This window comes from Engystomops pustulosus, chromosome 3 (assembly GCF_040894005.1).
Source record: "Engystomops pustulosus chromosome 3, aEngPut4.maternal, whole genome shotgun sequence".
Taxonomy (NCBI): Eukaryota; Metazoa; Chordata; class Amphibia; order Anura; family Leptodactylidae; genus Engystomops; species Engystomops pustulosus.
The window spans coordinates 157,259,564-157,276,418 of record NC_092413.1 but is presented as its reverse complement, the minus strand read 5'-3'; the positions used below and the strand labels follow the sequence as shown (position 1 = coordinate 157,276,418).

The 16,855-nt window shown below is 40.5% G+C and overlaps 1 protein-coding gene across 5 annotated transcripts in view; it reads left to right on the top strand.

Moving 5' to 3' along the window:
- The window catches only part of SOX2 (SRY-box transcription factor 2), a 508,319-nt gene that overhangs the window by 141,644 nt on the left and 349,820 nt on the right, over positions 1–16,855 (top strand). The window contains exon 1 of one of the 5 annotated variants that reach the window (XR_011854274.1): positions 5,404–5,847. The exons of 1 other annotated variant lie outside the window; for it this stretch is intronic. The gene's annotated coding sequence lies outside the window, so the exon portion shown is untranslated. Of the gene's footprint in view, positions 1–5,403; positions 5,848–6,470; positions 6,589–16,855 lie in introns of those variants that run through there. 3 more of the 5 variants (XR_011854275.1, XR_011854272.1, XR_011854276.1) reach the window with 3 other exon arrangements.

The window sequence follows — 16,855 nt, the reverse complement described above, 5'->3', positions numbered from 1 at the left end:
GTAAGTACCCCCAGCTAAAGGCGGAGATTCTGGCTCGTCTTGGGGTCACCATTCAAGTTCGCTCCAGCCGGGTCCACCAGTGGGCTTACTCAGAAAAATTACCCCCACGCTCCCAAATGCATGACCTGATCCATCTTGTCCGGAAGTGGCTACAACCAGAGGACTGCACCCCCGCACAGATGGTAGAGAGAGTGGTCCTCGACAAATTCACCCGTTCTCTGCCCTCTCGGCTCCAGCGGTGGGTTGGACAGGCCGTTCCCACAAAAGCTGAGGAGCTTGTGTCCCTAGTAGAGAGGTATCGGGCTACGGAGGACCTTCTACTTACCTCTCCGACACGAAGCAGTGCCAGTGACAGGGTCACCAAACCAGCTGGTAAGACTGCTACTGTGGAAAAGGGGAGACATGTCAGGTTGGGAGGGGGTTCATTGGGGGGCATGGATACCCAGAAACCCAGTGAGGCTCGTGACAGAGGTCATGGCCGTATCCAGTGCTGGCGGTGCCATGAAATGGGCCATATTGCTGCCAACTGTCCACTGTCAGTGGAGCCAATGGACTGCAACCAGACCCGGCGAGTGTCGCTGTTTGCCCGGCCAGTTCTGGCGGCTGAGTCAGTCACGGATGCAGAACCCCAAGTATGCATGGTCACAATCGGTGATCACACAGTGGAAGCCTTGCTAGACTCGGGGAGTCTGGTCACCCTGGTGCGGGGAACTTTGGTTGATCCGGGACTATACAGTGGGCGGAGAGTGGGAGTGTTGTGTATACATGGGGACACTCGCGAATATCCCACTGCTGTCATCAACCTACACACCCCTTGTGGTACTGTTACCCATGAAGTGGGGGTGGTGGGGACCCTTTTTCATGAGGCTATTATCGGCAGAGACTTACCGGTGTTTTGGGACCTCTGGAGACGAAGACCCACCTCAGGTGCTGTTGCAGATAATGGACATCAGGTATGTCCGGCCTTGGCCCCTGAACCCTTTGAGGCCGATGTACCCACACCAGCAGTAGGGGTGACCCCATGTGATGAATTCTCTCCCCTAGAGGTCCTAGCTGGTGAGGTCGAGGGCCACGAGGAGGTGGCCGACATGCTGGACCTTGAGATTTCCCGTTTAAATTTTGGGGCTGCACAGCTACAGGACCCTACCTTGGTTAAGGCACGGGAGAATGTTAAGGTGATAAATGGGGTACTCCAAATACCAGGGGCTGATAAAATATACCCCCGAATGGTGATTATTGGGGAACTGTTGTACAGGGTCGACCAGATACGGGGTGAGGAGGTTGAGCAACTGGTAGTACCCCAATCTCACCGTAGGCTGGTGCTAGAGTTGGCACACAAACATGTGCTGGGAGGGCACTTAGGTGCTGAGAAGACCCGAGAGAGGATCCTGCAGCGATTTTTCTGGCCCGGGGTGTGGGAGGAGGTAAACCGGTATTGTAGCTCCTGCCCTGAGTGCCAACTTACTGCCCCAGTCTCCCACTTCAGGAGTCCTTTGGTCCCCCTACCAATCATAGAAGTGCCCTTTGAACGGATTGCAATGGATCTGGTTGGCCCCATAGTCAAATCCTCCAGGGGGCACCAATACATCCTAGTTATCCTGGACTACGCTACGCGGTATCCCGAGGCGATTCCATTAAGGAACACCTCCTCCAAAAATATTGCTAGGGAACTGTTCCAGGTGTTCTCCCGCACAGGCCTCCCCAAGGAAATCTTGACTGACCAGGGTACCCCATTCATGTCTAGGGTAATGAAGGAGATGTGCAAGTTACTACAGGTAAAACAGCTCCGCACCTCTGTGTATCATCCTCAGACAGATGGCCTGGTCGAGAGGTTTAATAAGACCTTGAAGGGGATGCTAAAGAGGGTGGTCAGCAAAGATGGGAAGGACTGGGATTGTTTGTTGCCCTATTTGATGTTTGCCATACGTGAAGTTCCCCAGTCCTCCACGGGTTTCTCACCATTTGAGCTGTTATATGGCCGTTCCCCACGTGGGCTTTTGGATGTATCCAAGGAGACCTGGGAACAGGAGAGGACTCCCCACCGTAGTGTGATAGAACACGTCTCCCTTATGCAGGACCGCATAGCGGCGGTGATGCCCCTTGTAAAGGAGCACATGACAAGGGCACAAGAGGCCCAGTCTAGGGTCTACAATAGGTCAGCCAGACTCAGGACCTTTAACCCAGGCGACAGAGTGCTAGTTCTGGTGCCCACCGTGGAGAGCAAGTTCCTGGCCAAATGGCAAGGACCATATGAGGTCATGGAGAGAGTGGGGAAGGTAACCTACAGGGTATCTCAGCCGGGGAGGAGGAAACCCGAACAGATATACCACGTGAACCTCCTAAAGCCATGGAGGGAAAGAGAGTCCCTGGTGGCCATGGGAGTAGAGAAGGCGTCTGTCTCCAAGAAGGGGACACCGGAGGTAGGTGTACCCGATGCCAAGGTGCCTGAAGTACGGATCTCGGAGTCCCTCTCCAGGGCCCAGATTCAGGAAGCGAAGGAGTTTGTGCTCCGAAATGTGGATGTGTTCTCTAAGTTACCGGGACGTACTTCAGTCATCAAGCATGACATCATAACCGAACCCCACATCCGGGTACACCAAAGACCCTACCGGGTCCCTGAAGCGCGCCGGCTTGCCATATCCGAAGAAGTCAGGCAGATGTTAGACCTGGGGGTTATCGAGGAATCTAAAAGTGACTGGTCGAGTCCTATTGTGTTGATTCCCAAACCTGATGGTTCCCTACGGTTCTGCAATGATTTTAGGAAGTTGAACGAGGTGTCCAAATTTGACTCCTATCCCATGCCCAGGGTTGACGAGTTGATAGAACGACTTGGACAGGCTAGGTTCTTCTCCACCCTTGACCTGACGAAAGGGTATTGGCAGGTACCCCTGACTGACAGGGCTAAAGAGAAGACCGCTTTTGTTACCCCTGATGGGCTTTTTCAGTACGTGGTACTCCCCTTTGGGCTACATGGGGCTCCCGCCACATTCCAGAGGTTAATGGATCTCGTGCTAAAACCTCACCGGAGTTATGCCTCGGCCTACTTGGATGACATCATAGTCTATAGTAACGACTGGGAGAGTCATCTAGCCAAAGTACAAGCAGTGGTAGACTCCCTGAGGGCAGCAGGGCTGACAGCGAACCCCCAAAAGTGTGCACTGGGTCTGGAAGAGGCCCGTTACCTGGGGTACCGTATTGGACGAGGGGTCATCAAACCCCAAGTAAATAAAGTAGAGGCGATCCAGCAGTGGCCACGACCTTTGAGCAAGAAGCAAGTGAGGGCTTTTCTGTTCATAGTGGGCTATTATCGCCGATTTATCCCCGATTTTGCGACAATAGCGGCACCCCTGACTGACCTGACTAAGGGTAGCAGGGCGGTGATGGTAAAGTGGAGTGAAGAGGCTGAGGGGGCGTTTCAGCGACTTAAGACGGTTTTGTGTGAGGGACCGGTACTGATCACCCCTAACTTCACCAAGACCTTTATTGTACAGACTGACGCTTCTGACGTGGGCTTGGGGGCTGTCCTGTCCCAAGTAGTGGGGGGTGAGGAACATCCTGTAACATTCCTGAGCCGCAAGCTCACACCTCCTGAAAAGAACTACAGTATAGTTGAGAGGGAGTGCTTGGCGATCAAATGGGCTCTGGAATCCCTGAGGTATTATTTGGTAAGGCGGCAGTTTACACTAGTGACTGATCACTCTCCCCTAACCTGGATGAGTCAGGCCAAGGAGAGGAACGCCAGGGTCACAAGGTGGTTCCTCATGCTCCAGAATTTTAAATTCACGGTGGAACATCGAGCAGGAAAGCTGCATGGGAATGCCGATGCCCTATCCCGTACCCACTGTCTGATGGCCAAAAGTGTTCGTCCCCACAGGGTCAAACAGAGGGGGAGGGTATGTGAGACACTGAAGGGGTTAACTGTGGATGGGCGGTATGTTTCCCCTAGGTTTTGCTTCTATGCAAGGCCTTAGTGCTGAGGTGGGTTTGTCCAGCACCTTGGACACAGGTGATGGGTGCAGACTAATGAGGCTGCATAAAATGACTCAGCAGAGTTGAGTTTGTGGTCTCTCTGTGGAAGGAGGCTGAGAGGACACAGCCCTGACCTCTGTGTCTGGAGCAGCCACGTGATCTCTGTATAGTGTGAGGTAGTGGACTACTTGTATAGTTAGTACCCTGACGGGTAGGTTTTTTGTTTGTTTATTCAAATACCTGAATGTAAAGGCTGGTTTATTTTGCTGCAATAAACGCAGGCAAGACCTGTTTGGACTGTATCCTGGTGTCACTGTCTTGAACTGCATCACAGCACCCCGCTACCACGGTCTCTACCGGGCCAAATCTTCCACAGCATCCAATAAAAAATTACATATTTGCGTTATTTATCTATTTTTTCACTATTGATGGATTTTCCTTAGTGTTTAAACAAGTCATTTACAAAGAAAACAAGGAGTTAAATTTTTTTCTGTCAGGATACAGAGGAAAAATTTCTGACACTAAATGTGTCCATGTTGCATTGAATTAATAAGCCCAGAGATATTCCTGTTGTGAGTGTATAATAAATAACATTTTTGTCATTTGCTATATAAACAGTATATCTTTTTTACTTTTTGTTTTATGTATAATTTTTCAGCTCTTTTATCAAGTACAACAGTATACTGTTTTGTTTGCTTGCACATGCTAAATCATATTTGTTATTTTTAATCCAGACTGGAGATGAGGAAAATGCATAGTGGGATAATAACTCTTATAAACATTTAGAATCAATAAGTTTGATTTATATTTTATTTTTGCTGTGCTGTTTATGCGTCACGTCAGGTCCCAGGAACATAAGTCATTGGTCATTCCTGTATAAAACCTTCACTTCATAATCTCACCTTTTCTTTTGCCTACTGTAGGTGATAGAAAATCGATGAGGCCCAATGTACCAGTTGAACAGTCATTCCCTCTGGGCCCTCTCGCTAACAGAATAGCTTCTATTGACAGCCATGCAGGTTGCTATTAATATGACAGCCTCCTCTATATCCCACTGTAATTTATAATGAAATACCTAATCTCCATTATTTTGATCCAAGCAGGCGATCCCAAGTCTTTTCATCCAGTTCCCAATGGCAGTTACATGAGAGATGGCAAACCAATAATTTTTGTCAAGTTTTATAAGCCAACAGAAATGCTTCTCCACAGCTCCGGTTTGAAAAGGCACAGATAAAGCTCATTCAGTGTGATGAATGAAAAAGCCATCTGGGGTTTTTCTTTTTGACTTCCTCTCCTTTTTTTCCATCCTTGTAATCAAATTTGAGAAAAATCAAATGGGGCTTTCTATGAAAGTACCTTTTGTTGATCTGAACGAGCTGGTAATTTACAAAATACCCTTCTTTTGTGAGCCAGGCTAAAGATAAAAGAATTGGTAGCTTTTAAAGCTGGGCCTTGGTGGGACTCTACACGCGATGAAAGCAGCTTGTGTGTAGAGACAGAAACACATTTGAAAGCCAGGCCTTGCTCAGGGTGTTCGGGATGAACTACCTCATGTGCTCGATGCATGAATGACGGAATATAGAGAATTGCCAAAATCGGTGGATATACTACAATTCACATATCACACTGACAACCTGAACTTTTCCTTGTCTCTCTTGGATTTTGTGCCTCTGCTGCTGAAAGTTTCCTGTAGTTTGCCATCAGTCACAGGGCTGCAATAGTTTTTATTTTCTCATAGTCATTTTTATTGTTCTGCCTCTAATAACATGGGATGAAAACATTGAGACAGAGATTTTCTGCCTGTGCCATTTCTACCAATTGACGGCCACGACTGGAATGAAGGTGGATTATTGTGGACATCTTGCAATTCCATTCTCTGTAAGTTTTCAGCATGCTTGATTCTTGCCTTTGAGAAGCTCACATTCATTTAGGCTAAACATGTGCGTTCTGCTGCAAATCAGCATTTAACCTGCGCGCTGACAGAACGTACAGTAGAGTACACTAAGGAAGATGTGAAGGCAGATTATTGAGGCAGAAGGGGTTAACAGTGTGTCATCCGGGGCCTGTAGTTACAAATACGCTGGCATGTGTTTATGGGGAACACTGCGGGTTACAGGCTACATGAATGCCAGCAAAGATGAGACGTCTTTGTAGAATGGAAAATGGTAGCTCGGTGTTCAACCAACATCACAATATAATCTGTAATTTAGGGCACTCATAATAACAATATGACCATGATAAAGAATATATACACTGTACAGACCTTATCAAAATATACAAAATACTATTTTGAGCAGAGTTGTACAATATTTAGTGAATACAATTATAATTATTGTACATTATTTATTTACCTTTTGTGTATTATATATTGATACATGTTTATTATATTATTTATTATACATTTATATAGCATATATATTTAGATGATTTATGATTTGTTATACTGCTCATGGTTTATATGTCCCTTTTATTTTTTTCAGCATATACATTTGCAAAACACATGAAATGATAAATGAAAGGAAACGGAATGTGAATACATTTCCATAGATTCTTGAAGTTGGTGCATAGAAAAATATATATACGAATGTTTTGAAATGAAGAAGAGAATTTGTAGATCAGGTAGATTTTTGCCAAAAAAATGGCTCTCTTATTTTCATTTGAGAGCCATTTGCTGCCTCCTAATGACAGTAGCCTCAAACAACACTTGTGGCAAGGTGCCAGACACATCTGCTTTATTTAACAGATTAATCCATGTGTTGATCATTTAATTCTGAGGGCTTTGGTCACACTAGGTGCTGCGCACATTTTTAACTTTTATATTTTCATGGGTTATTCTGATGCCAAACTAGAAACAGGACACATTAAATTGAACTATTTTTTGGGTTTATTATTTGTTTAATCTAATTTTTTTTTACCCCATGCCTTATAACAGGTTACATATTTATGCTGTAAGCCCTTTAAACTATCCTAATATAATACATATGTAACCATATTATTTTCCACTATAGGCTATTAACACTTAGCAATATTTCAAATTTTGTATACATTATGATGTATATGGAATAAAACTACAAAAGATTTCTATGATAAGCATAACTAGGTAAAATAAATTATCAAAATACAGTACAAAATTAAATTAAATTCTAAATTTAATTCAATTATTTTTAAAAAATCCTCTGTTTTTTTTTACTTTTGATTTTTAGAATATGAGATGATGAAATTTTCCCCATACATGACGTTGTTGGTTATATTGATATCTAAATGGATATGATCAAGTAGTATAATATAATACATAATACAATACATAATAAATATCAGAATGGAAAATATGTGATTTTGCAACACTTTGTACAAACCTTTCATAGTTTTACAGCAGTGTATAGTAATGTAAGTAGATGTATGTGTAAAAGAAGCTGCACATTATACACACAACACATTATACATCAACACATCATACAGAATCAAGATACAATTGATAAAAAATGTCGTCCTGTCAATGTTTTTTTACAAAAATTAATATGCCAGTATTTTCTATTTGAGACAATTTTAAATCTCATTGACATATTTTATGATTGATATATTTTGATATCTATAAATCTTGAAGTGATGACTATGTAACTGGGAGAAAATATCTTTGCTTGTATTAAATGAGGCTTCTTATAATTTCTGCAATCACAACTTACTATTATATGCCAGGATCACTGGAGGTGTTTGATCTAATTAAGTGGGCAAGAGGAAGATTGTGTTTAGTTGTATCCAACCCACTGCAAACCCCTTAAAGCTTGGTCCATACCGGGCATTTATCACCTTTTATATTTTTGGGATCTTTTTATTTGAGATATATAAAACCACAGTGGTGAAATGACTTAATGAATGTAGACATATATGGTTCCATGCACAATTTATGCCTGTGTCTTTTGAACTACAGTTAGGGCTATGGCATTGATAATAGTTCATTTGTGATGATTTTTCCTTACTGACTCCAGTGATTCATGTATACATTGTGAAATAACATTAACACCTATGTGCTGCTTTGGCATACTTAAGGTATTATGCATCCAGATCTTGAAGGGACAACTATATTAAATGTGTACTGGGCCTTCAATAGAAGTCTATGCCACAATAAGTCATGTCAAACCACATATGTATGGAAATGTCCAAGCACCATCCAATGTGGTGTGGCACCAGCCAACAGCAGGACTAAGAGTGATTATTCTTAATCGCCAATTCTAAAGAAAAAATAATTTGGACTTAAAAATAATAGTGTGTACTGCATTTGGTTTATTTTCTTCCATAAAAATGAATACTATGTTCTCTTATGTATAGATTTCGATACCAATGGGCTTCAGATTGGGTGTGTAGAAAAAAGACTGAAAAATCAAGGTTTTCATTATAACAAAATTTTAACACCGGGGAACACAGAATTTACAGTGGATAATTTTATCCGAACATCCTAGCAGTAGTCCCTATCTATGGTGCATTTCTCATGTACCTGCATATTGATGGATAATTCTAAATATATAGAATATATATTGTGTCCATTTCTTTCATATGGGACATTATTTTTGATACTCTGAGCAAAACTCTGATTTATAGCTTTTCTATATAACTTGAGATTACTGAAGCTCAAATACATCATTATTCCAGTAGATGTCACCATAGGCAAGTGGAAACATATTATTAGTATGTGGTCGCCTCAGCCAAGTGTTATTTTTTTCTTCTTTTCCCTTGTGGCATTGGCAAACCCTGTAATAGCTGTAGGCATCTAACACTGATTGCCCTGTACTGCATGTTCAATGCCAACTTATCCATTTTGTAGGTAATTGTTATTAATTTCATTTGCGGCATCATTTACACATTTGTGTAAATGTGCTGCTCAGGGCTTCCAAGCATCTTTTGGAAAGATGACAGTTTGTCAGTGGACCTTGAGGAATGAAACCCTTCACAAATTAAAGTTACATGTCTACAATGAGGAGTTTTATGCACAATATTTGTATTATTATTTATTACGATATTGTTTTCTTTATGTATTATTTATTTATTTTGGTTAAAAACTGACAAGAGTGCTAGATTGTTTCAGGATTATTGTAATTTTTTTGTAAGATAAGGATCAATCTACTGCATGTAACAAAATGCACAAAAAGTATATGTTTCACATTCTTATTTTTGTCTTTGATTTGTGAATTAATTTTCACTATTAACATTTTACCACTTCCCTCCAATGCCCTTTTTAGTTTTTGCGTTTCCATTTTTTACTCCGCGTCTTTAAATATCCATAACATTTTTATTTTTGTTTATATGGATGTACAAGGACTTGATTTCTGTGTAACAAATTTTACTTCCAATTGGCGATATTTTCCATGCCATGTACTAGGATGCTGGAAAAAAAAACGCTTTTGCCCCAATTTCTTGAAAACTCACATTTCAGCTTCCCGTTATGCTTTGGGTTGGTGTGATTACAGGCATACCATATTTATATAGGTTTTATTAGGATTAAGGATTAAATTAAAAACCCTTTGTAAGAAAAAAAATTTCTTAATTTTTCTTTATTCTGACGCTAATAATTTTTTTATACTTTAGCGTATGGAGCTATGTGATGTCATATCACATAGCTATGTGTCATATTTTGCAGGAAATTCATGCTTACATTGATACCATGTGTGGGACTGTATGATCATTTTTATGAGTTGCAAAATAACAAAAAAGTTTGGGGTCAGCCAGACAATTTATTTTTTTCCATGAACACTCATACTTTTATTTTTCAAATGAGATGCAAAATGAATAGAAAATCTATTCTAGATATAAACACGGTTAGACTTTTTTCATTTGAAATAATTTTCCCCTTCAAACTTTGCTTTCAACAAAGAATGCTTCCTTTGCTGCAATTCCAGCATTGCAGATCTTTGGCCTTCTAGCTGAGAAACGTCACCCCATGCTTCCAGAAGCCCCTCCCACAAGTGGGATTGGCTTGATGGGCACTTTTTCTGTACCATTCGGTTAAGTTGCTCCTACAACAGCTCAATGGGGTTAAGATCTGTTAACTGGACTAGCCACTACATTACATATGGAATATCAGCTGCCTGCTTCTTCCCTAAATAGTTCATGCATAATTTGGAGCATTGTCCTGCTGTAAGATGGAATTGGCTCCAATCAAGCGCTGTCCACAGGATAATAATAATCTGCAATGCTTTATAAATCATGGGGGAAATATACACATATACTATTACATTACAGAGTACAAAAAGTCATATTTAACAATAGGAGTGAGGGTCCTGATTGAAAGAGCTTACAGTCTATGAATAGACTACAGTGTAGCAGTATATGTTTTTTTTTTTACATGATCTGTTACAATGTGCCACTGGCACACTGTAACAATTGCTTAGAAATGTTATGGCAATGGATCATTGCTCCAGAGGATGTCACAGGGAGGAAAGATCACAGCAAAGCTCATGTGATGCCAGCTGTTACATGTCGCCGGCATGTAAAGGTTTAACACCCACAATCAGTCTCAGCAGTGATAGTGGTGGTTAACAGTTGGTGTCTGCTGCAACATGCATCCGCATTTCAACATATTATTACTTAGGTTAATACATGGAACACATTAAAATTGGTGTAAAAACCCATTCTGAAAATAAATTGGACCAGCCAAATATATAAAATCTAATCTGTGTAAAGACCTATAAAGACATACTACTGAGCCACGGATGTCCTATGCAGTGTATTCCAAGGTCACAATAATTGTTCTCCTATGCAAACTACCAGAGGATGGCCCTTCTACAAGATACCTTTCTCAGTGTAGCATGGACAAAGTGGTGATACACTGTAATCTGTTATAATATACAGTAATGGGGGCACTGGTAGTTATTGTATATGCAAGTGGGGTACAGTTGGTTATAGTATATAAGACTAGGGCACAGGGGGGTAATAGTATATAGAAATAGAGAAAACATGGTATAATAGGGGAAGATTTATCAACCCATCTATGCCAGTTTCTGGTGCAAAAGGGTTGAAATTATTGCAATTTCTTGCACACTGCAAGAAATTGTGATTATATTTGCTGCGACTACACCACTTCACACCTTGTGGGCCTGTGATTGCAAAGATTGTTCAGATTGTTAATGTTTATCGAATGACATCTTACATGAATCTTATTTTGTTTTATACATAAATCATTGTGTATGGCATAGATTGCGTTTTTTAAAATCTGGCAAAACCATTAATTATTTTCTCACAAAAATTCCTCCAATGGTACATTAGACCACAACGAAATGTTATTTTCCGTGAAAGAGGATACTTCAATCTAAAGTGCATAGTCCATGCTTTTGTGTATTGCTTCCTCAAACTGTACACTTGGTGAAATGAATGTACACAGGTTAAATACCTTCCCCATCATCATCATAACAATACAGTACAGTGAAACATCAGAGCTGTGACGTCAAAACCTCTTTACGTTTCACTATGTTACTGAGATGCTGCTATGGGGATGACACTAGGAGTAGGTATTGAGCATTGCACATATGACTTGAGGAACTGATACTGCCACTAAAAGGCCTATAATCACAACATGTTGCTCGATGTTTGTCTTTCTGTATTATGGCTCAATAAAATACAGAAAGGATTGGTGAATGCTGCTCGAATAAATCTCAATTGCCTTGCTGTAACTATTACCTACATTTCCAGAGTGTGAAGACAGACTATGAAGGTAAAGTAGTGGCCAGAGATGAGCAAATGATTGGTTTGTAGACTTTTTATTATTCTGGCATTATTTGTTCAACAAATTAAATCCAAATATTTTTTTATTCACTTTGGATGAATCTTTCAAAATGGCTGCTACCTAATACTGCTATTCATCCCAGAACCTAGGGAGGGAAAATTGGTGAGGGAAAATAAAAAAAAATCATAAAAATAATGTGAGTTTTAGAAGACTAGAGGGGGCTATATGTTTTGAGAAAAATTTGAAAGCTTTTATGGATTAAATATTGGATGCTGCAGTGGACATTAAATATTGTAATAGGGTCCCCCCATTGCCATTAAATTAGTAGTACTATAGTAACACTATAAATGACTTTGTAGTAAGACTTTCACTCTGCGCTCCAAATAACACCTCTACTTTATTCTTTGGTTCGGTACGATCATCGTGATACCAAATTTATACAGGTTGTATTGTGTTTGAATATATTTTCAAAAATTAAACAAATGTGCACAAAAAAGAAAAAAAAATTGCCATCATCTGAGGCCAATAACTTTTTCATACTTTGGTTTATGGTGCTGTGTGTGGTGAAATTTTTTGCGAAATGAGCCGACGTTTTCATTGCTATAATTTTGAGGACTGTGTGACATTTTGATTACTTTTATTACATTTTTTATGTGATGTAAAATGGTGTAAAAGTCGCAGATTACTGGTAGTAGACTGTCGACATAATCATTGTCATTACCTTAGGGGGTTGCCGGCACTCTTTTTCCCATTCTTCTAGGCTCCAAAATAAGTATAAAAATAACTTTTTAAAAATATGTAAATTAGCCTGAAGCACTAAGGCTTGTATCACCTGAGTGCCTCATGGCTCCGTCATCCTGTATTTATTCACTCCCATTGCAACTTATTATTCAGCCTCTCCCATGAACACTCGTCGCAAAGAGCCGGTGACATCGGCCAGCAGCCTGCGAGCACGAGAGCTCTGTTCCTTGCGCAGCCGCAGTAGTAACCAGCGGGCTGTTTTTTTTCAATTTTTTTTTACCACCTTCTGCATTTGTTTTCCTTTATTCTATTTTACTAAGGTCTCACCTTAAATAGGGCCGTGAGCTAGCTGCAAAAATTGTGGTTAGCTCATAGCCCCCAAAGCTTTCTATTTTCACTGTCTCATTGCGACACCTCATTGCACCAATAATGAGCTGGGTGGCCATGCTGTAAACCATACAGGAGATCCTTATCCTACATGGCAGGCTAATTTTAACGGACATTCGGTGGAGGAAGCAGTGACTCCACAGCATTGTTAATTCTAATACTCCCATGAAGTGGCCTATTTTTAAGGCTACATACAAAGAATGGCCAACATTTTGAAAGCTGTTGTATAATTTTTCCAATAGAAAGGTGTTTATGTAGTTGTAGAGTTTCTGTCTATGTCAGGACACAGACATTGTGGGAGAACAAGTAGCAAGCATTCTCAGTAACACCATCATCATTATCAATATGGAGAACACTAGAAATAACATAAACATCAACACAAAAGTGTATACTGAAGGAACTGCACAAACAGTACAACACCATCTACTGTTCAACATAGTTCCTCCAGAATTAAAGGAGTACTACAGTAATCGCAAGTTAGTTGTTGATAAGGTCTAACTTTGTGATTGGTGGGCGTCTCGGTGATGGGACAGCCATGGATCAAAAGAACAGAGGTATGTTATACCCTTTTGGTACTCGAGATGACTGGAGCAGCCAGTCCTGCATGCACCGGCATCTGTTCATCTGTATGGAGCTGACGGAGATAGTGCAACGCTCGGCTATCCATGTCAGTGTCATAGAGATGAATGGAAAAGCCGGCACATGCATAACTGGCTGTACTGATCATCTCAGGTACAACAGGGGCCCCATCACTGAGACCCAGTGACCAGCAAGTTAGGCCCTATCCTGTAGATAGGTCCTAACTTGCTTTGACCGGAGAACCTCTTTAAAGTAACCTACCATCAGGGATCTACCTTACTATGGTAGGTTATCATGGTAGGTTTCTATTATCAGACTTATCCTCATGCCTCCCCTGTCTAATCTAAAGGTTTTGTAGAAGCAGAGAAAAAATGATCTTTTACTTATGCAAATTATTCTCTGGAACTACTGGGGCATGGAGTAGCTGCTTGAATAGTCATCTATAAAGGACACTATAAACTCATAGCCACTAGGTGTGGGCACAATGTCGGCAAACATCACTGTTTGTGATCAAGCATCTGCATTTATTCTGCTTTCAACTGGAAGATAGATTGAATCCTTGTTACTTGAGTCAAGTTCTGTCAACTTGTCATGTGACTTGTTGCTCTGGAGTCGATGCACCAGCCTTGTAATATCTGACTGCTTGTCACTTTAAAGATGCTATTCTATTTATCTGTACATGGATCAGAGGTTGTGGATTTGACCTTTCGTTTAGCCCCCAATGGATATTGTTTCTGCTGCTCTGCTTTTCATATGGTAAAATCTTCCTTTAGGTGTCCCTGCTTCTTGCATCTGAAGCATGCTCTTGTTTCCTTCTTGTGATGTCTTGTCTCTGATGTTTTAAGAGCCATTCAACTAGTTTTCACAAACTCTAATGTCAAATTTGTTTCAGTTGTTGTCTCCTGTACATTGATTAGTGCACTGTAGGAGTTAGATTGGCTACACAGCAGTATGGCCACAACATGGCTGTCTTGTCCTCACCAACTGCCCTCACTTGTGTGACTATATCCAGCTTTGCATTTATATGCATATCCTTCCCTTTATTGTGTCTCTTTTTTTTTACAGTTATTTGAGAAGAAATAACTTACTATTTAGACTATATTGCAGTTTTTTCAGTGCTCTTCACATGATTTGTGAAGTCCTCTCATGTCTGATGTAGATGAGCTGGTCATCTTCCACTTAGGTTCCATAGCTTTTAATTGAGCTTGGAGCCACTCAGGCTCATTTGCATAATTGTTAATGCTTTAAAAAAAAGGCCATACAAAGCGAAAAGAAGAGCGGATCCTACCTGAGGGGACACACACCAGCATGTTTGGTTTACAATCCTTGATCCTGGTGGTAGATTTTCTTTAACCTCTGGTCTCTCTGTTATAATAACCTCCAATAACTTCCATAGCTCATAATTGTCATTGTTCAGCTTGGCCACAGTCAATTTCAGCTCTGAGCTGCTTGTCATCCTTTTTCTGCATGTTTGGACTGTGCCTCTTATTTATATGTAGAAGATGCTGGAAGCTTCCTGGTGTCAGTCTGGTCACCAGCCTGTGCTTCTCTGTTTTCTTCTGATGCCACCTGATTGTCACTCTCCTGGACATCATCAGGGAGTGGCGATCGGTGTCCATGACAGCCTTGGGTTCTGTTAAACCCGAGGCTGCATGGCATCTGCAGTTTGGTTACAATGAGCCAGTGGCTCATTGTAATGGATACTGTGTAAAAATGCCATATATTGCAATACAGTAGTATTGCAGTATATGGTAGGAATGATCAGACCATCTAGGGTTAAAGTACCCTAGAGGGTTTAAAAAAATAGTAAAAAAAAAAGTAAAAAAAAAACACGAAATAAACAGTAAAAATTACAAACATGTTAGGTGTCACCGCGTCTCAAAATGCCCAAACTATCAAACAATAAAAAAGGTTATTCCCAGCGGTGAACCCCATAAATAGGAAAATATGCCCATATATCCAAAAACCATTTTACATAAAAATTTTTATAAAAAATGATCAAAAGGTTGAACAGTCCTTAAAAATGGTAGAAAGTCAGCTCATTAAGCCAAAAATGACACCTCACACAGCTCCGTACACCAAAGTATGAAAAAGTAATTAGCGTCAGGAGATGGCGAAACATTTTTTTTTCTTACACATTCATTTAATTTTTGAAAATGGAGAGCAAAGTGAAAGTTGTAAAAACTGAGCCCATAAGAAAGTGGATATGGGCGCAAACTCCGGCAGGTTAGTTTTTTCTATAGTCTCCACCCCCCATTCCCCGCCTGCACTCCAAAATGCCCAAAGTGGTGGGCAAGTTGGAGAAGTCAGGAAATTGGCGAGGAGGGTGTAATTTATGTGCCTTACCATGTGTCTTCAGTAAGCTAGGTTCTAGGTCCATATCTTTATAGCAAATTGGGTTGGGTACCAAGTCTATAAGTTTACTTGATTCTGGGACAATATGTGTGAGGTAAACTTGATTCTGGGACCGTATTTGTGTATTAAACTAAGTCCTGTTACCTGAACTTGTAAGTTCGGTTTGAACAGAGTCCATAGGGAATACTGCTATGTAATACAGTATAACGTGTTGCCTACGAATACTGCAGTTTGTTGGAAGAAGGAAAGGGAGGCAGTAGATCTACCTTCCAGGACCTTATAAGAGTATTTATGAATACAACCTTAATGTTCTGGAAGGTAGAAGGCTCATGGACTCTTAACCCTCCATCTCTCCCATTTTAAAGACAGTAATGGTAGCTGATAAAGTAAAAGACATTTCTGAACCAGGAGATTTACTTTACATCTAAAGAAAGTGGTGCAGAACATTTAAAAGATGTATATTGGTAAGTTACTTAGTATCCTGCCCCCACAAATTCCAAAAAACATGAGGTAAAGTGACCAAGCCCTGTAAGAATTTTTATTGTATACTTTCACATAAGACTAATCTCCTAAATAAATTACTAGATAAGATGATTGAACACTATTATTGCATAGGTAAGTGATTAAAATAGCAGGTCAGGTATCACATTGATAACAGCTGCTCATAAAATGCAGGTGAACTTTTTTACAGTTGATAGTTTAGCATTGTGTAACAGCAAATTGCCAATTTAGGCTAATATTTCCCTTATTATTTCCAACAAGTATCTGCGACAAGATAATATGTCAAGACAATGTTTATAAGCTGTGCTTAAAAGGTATCTAAATTTCCTTAGTTTCATAAAACCTTTCAACGTATATTGGATTAGATTCTTCTGGTTATTCATGTAATCTCAACCATTAAAGGTGTATTCCCACAAAGACAAGATTCTTACATATACTTAAGATAACCAAATAACACATTCCCTTATTTACTGTGATTAAGGCTACATTCACACTACTGTATGGAGGACGTATATACAGCAAGCACCATGCACAGACTTACAAGCTACAGATAAGATCTTTATAGCAGGGGAAGGAGGCATCTAGCAGAGCTCGTTGTGTGTGTTATAG